This window comes from Hyaena hyaena, unplaced genomic scaffold, assembly GCF_003009895.1.
Source record: "Hyaena hyaena isolate Hyena2069 unplaced genomic scaffold, ASM300989v1 scaffold_444, whole genome shotgun sequence".
NCBI classification, from domain to species: domain Eukaryota; kingdom Metazoa; phylum Chordata; class Mammalia; order Carnivora; family Hyaenidae; genus Hyaena; species Hyaena hyaena.
The window spans coordinates 1,248,633-1,253,085 of NW_024081078.1; the positions used below are offsets into that span (position 1 = coordinate 1,248,633).

General features: G+C 40.6%; 1 pseudogene; it reads left to right on the forward strand.

Moving 5' to 3' along the window:
- The first annotated feature begins 1,557 nt into the window (after positions 1 to 1,557).
- Positions 1,558 to 1,860, forward strand: LOC120246026 (annotated as a pseudogene).
- Positions 1,861 to 4,453: the final 2,593 nt, after the last annotated feature.

A 4,453-nucleotide genomic window follows, 5' to 3' on the forward strand; every position in this document is an offset into this window, starting at 1 on the left:
TTCTGTTGTGTCTCCCAGCAAAACACCGAACTCACATCAGTGATATCTGTCCAGAGAAATGAGGGTCTCTGAAGAAACCACACCAGAGTGACTTGCTGCTACTCACTCTATTCATAATGTCTCACCTCAGCAAAGTGTGAAACCCCAGCTACACACTTGTACTTGACGGCATCCATCTTCATCGCACTTCCTCCAGATAGAGCAGACAATGAGTCCTGCTAAGACTCTTGAATCACTCCTGCCCCTCAGTTTCTCTGGGATCTTACTCCATGAGCCATCAGTAGCATATTAAAGTTTTTCTCAGTTTGAAGATAGATAGAAAGACAGACAGATAGACAGACAGACAGATAGATGATAGATAAACAATAGATTGACAGATGATCAACAGATAGTGAATGAATGGATAGAAATAACTCACTTGATCCTCATACTCTTGGAAATACAGTACGATCTATCGCCTCATCTTCGCAACTTAATCTTGAAGAGGCACTATATTCTGAAAGCTGTAGTCTCTATTCCTCATGTTCAAGTCACTTCTCAACCCACTTCCAGGGTCTTTTTGTCCCCACTTAACTTTTAGCATAGGAAATCTCCAATGACTTTCTTAGCTGCCAAATCAGTGGATACTCTTTTATAACCATTGTTTAATTGACATGTCAATGATTTCTTCCTGGAAATGTCTACCTTTCTGCAATTTCTAAGATTTTGAGTAACCTCCTTTCTTTTTTCTTTCTTTCTTTTTTTTCTACTTCTTTTCCTCTGTTCACTGCTGCAACATTTGTGTTTCTCAGTGTCCTGTCATCAGCTCACTGGTGAACTCATGTTAAATGTTTTCTCTGATTGTCCTCATTCATTCTTGTGCTTCCAACTAGTGTGATCATTCCCAAATATATTTGTACTCACAAAGATCTGTATGTATGCATGAAGTTATATGCAAATGTACATAGGAATGAGTATATGTATATGTGTGAATATGTGTCAGTACACACACACACACAAACAAAACAAAAACCTATCAATATCCGTAGATGTCTCCATCCAGTCCAGCTGTTTTCCCCACAGTTTGAGAATCATGTATTCAACTGGCTTCTAGAGATCTCTCCCTACACACCCTATGAAGATGTAAACTCAATGCTTTACAACTGAACATATTTTTTTTCTCCCAGATCAGTGCTACATTCATTAAGATCCCTAAATCAAAAACTTCAAATTTATCTTTGACTCTTTTACTATATATTTCTAATCAAACACAGAGTCTTACCAGTTTTATTCAATAAATATTTTTTCCTCTACTGGCCTAGTTTAGAAAAATATCGTGACTCAGTGGGATTACTAAATCTCCAATCCAATTGTTATCTCCAAATGATCCAGCATCTGGAAAACACCTAACCTGGATATACCCAGATCACTTGTCTACCTAAAAATCCTACGTGGCTCACAGGCCAGTCAAATAATCAAGGTCCAGGGGAAGGGAGAGGGATTTGTAAATCCTGGAGCAAGTCTCTGCCTACCAGAGGCTGCTGCTATGCAGAGTCCCTGGGGGAAGCCACCATCACCATGTCTGATCAGGAAGCAAAACCTTCAAATGACAACTTGAGAGATAAGAAGGAAGGAGAATACATTAAACTCAAAGTCATTGGACAGGATAGCAGTGAGATCCACTTCAAAGTGAAAATGACAACACATCTCAAGAAACTCAAAGAAACATACAGTTAAACACAGGGGCTTCCAATAAATTCATTCAGGTTTCTCTTTGAAGGTCAGAGAATTGCTGATAATCACACCCCAAAAGAACTGGGAATGAAGGAAGATATGATTGAAGTTTATCATGAACAAACAAGGGCTCACTCAATGATTTAGATATTCTTTTTATTTTTTTATTTATTCTCAATATTTTTTAATTTTCAAAAATAGTTCTTTTGTGTGTTCAACACAGACTGGAAAAAGATTTTTAAAAATGCGAGTGTTCATAATAACTTTCTAGTTGGCCTTGAAGTTCCTGCATCTGATTGCATCACTCCTGGACTATGACTTTCAGTGGGAGATGGAAGTTTTTCAGAAAACCAAACTGTGAAAAAATGACCTTTCCTTAACTTAAAGCTACTTTTAAAATTCGAGGGTCTGGACCAAAAGAAGAGAAATATCAGGGGCACCTGGGTGGCTCAGTTGGGTAAGCGTTCAACATTGGCTCAGGTCACTGTCTTGCGGTTCATGAGTCCAAGCCCCACATCAGGGTCTCTACTCTCAGCCCAGAACCCACTTCAAATCCTCTGTCTCCCTCTCTGTTCTTCCCCTGTTTGTGTGCTCTTTCTTTCCCTCTCAAAAATAAACATTAAAAAAAGAGAGAGAGAAGAAGAAAACTATCAGACTGGAGTCAAGACATTTGTCAAGAGACAGTGAGAGTGAAGACTAACTCCAAAGATGGCTTCACTGAAGGGAAAGCACTTTAAGACAAAAGAAAAGTCTTGTCAGAAGATCCCAAAAAAGTTCTAATTTTCATTAGCAGCTAATAAAGTTATTCATGCAGAAGTGTGTTCACCAGAACCCAGCTCTTTTTTATTTTATTTGTATCTTCTGGCCGGGAATATGGGTTTTAGATGGACATTTTCTGTATCACCTTCATTAAAATAAATGAATGATTTGTAAAAACCATTAAAAAAAGACCAAAAATTTTTAAAAACCCTAAAAATCAAGGCTTATTCTCTGCAACTTCTTTTACCTCATCTCTCCAAGGTGTATTGAACTCAAGGGGCCCCAGCTTTGGGGGGGCCTGAGGCAACTACAATGTGGAGAGGGAACCTCTTAAAAAAAAAAGAAAAGAAAAAAAAGATCTAAAATTAAATACAAAAGGAAATACTTATTTTACATGAAAAAAAGAAATCACAACAGATGTTAAAACCTGGGCATGCAGGTCCCTTTCCCGGCCCCTCTCGCTAGGCAAATAAGCAGAAACCTTGACACAAAAGTAGCTCCAGATTACAACCTGTCCACCCTTTCCACCTAAAACATCAACAACCTGAAGCAGCCCCTCAGACTAATCAGGAACTGTTCAGCTGAGAGAACCTGATGACGCAACATGACTGGCTTTCCAGTGAAGCCCTCTCTACTTGAACTTTAAGTTCCAGCAAGCTACACAGTGTTTCAAACACACCCCATCCCCTGTGCTGCCTTCTTGCCTTTGCTCGTGCATGAAATGCACTTGCTTGTTCCAAGCTCTGGCCAGCCTCCATCCATCCATCTTGCCTAAATCATTTTTTTTATTGTTCAACATCCAGCTCAGGTGTTACCCAATTCATCCAACCTGGGTGACTCCTCTTCTCAGGGCTTACACTTAATTCTAAGTGTAGCTCTCTCCAAATATTTGCAAGGCCCAGGGCAAAATTTGAACCGGAAGCCTTCTTGTTCCATATCCAAATATTTGAAAGTTACAAACGCAGCTGACAAACTGTTAAATAAAATATATTCTCTCCTACCTCCCTGAAAAATGTATCTTCTGGATAGTTGAGTTCAAGGTTAGAATGCTTGAACTCCTGGCAGGTCAAGGCCAGAACCTGACACACTGGGAAAGCTGTCCCTTACGCGAACACCACATTAACATCTCTGCATAGCCGGCTCCCTCCCCAAACTTCCTTCCATGCTGCAATAGCTTCACATTGTCTCACACACACACACACACACACACACACACACACACACACACGGACATGCCGGCCTTGTCCAAGCTCCATCTATTATGCAAACAGCTACCCCAGGACGATCCCTCAGGCCAAGTCGTGTGCATGCCTTGTACTGTGTACATGCAGCACAGTCCAGAAAATGGACTTAAGACAAAGGACAGTGTAGAGAATTAATTCCAGGCCCAATGTGTGACCCAGACAGGGAGACAAACTCTGGTTGATTACATCTCCTTGGCTCTCCAAACCTCCCACCTTTAGGAAGGGACATAGCCAAAGCAGAGACAGGAGTGAGGCTTTCTAGAGCACACAGGCCAGGACTGGAGCCCCACTTGCCTGAGTCTAAAGGAGATACTCTTTAAGTGAATGATGGATACGTCTCCCCGTTAGACCATGAGCTCTTTAGAGCAAAGACTGCTTCTTAATCCATTGTTGCCAACAAACTATCAATGCCTGAAAATAAAATGAGTGAATAAATGGATAAAGAAGAGAACCCCAGCATACAACCAGGCCTGGAAAGACTATAAAATCATGATTCTTGGGATGATTTTGTTCCACGTAACTATCTCCACCAGGCTTCCTAACTGATGTCTACATTCTGGTCACAGAGAAAATACCTTCCCAGCAAGAGGCGTGGCTTCTAAGCACAGTGCACTAGAATGATCATTTAAAATGTAGTGATTTAAAATATGTAGGTGGTGCTCAGGAATATGCCTTTTTACAATGAGTCTGCAATGAGTCTGCTGTAAGCCGACCAGGATTCGAAAATACAAATACTG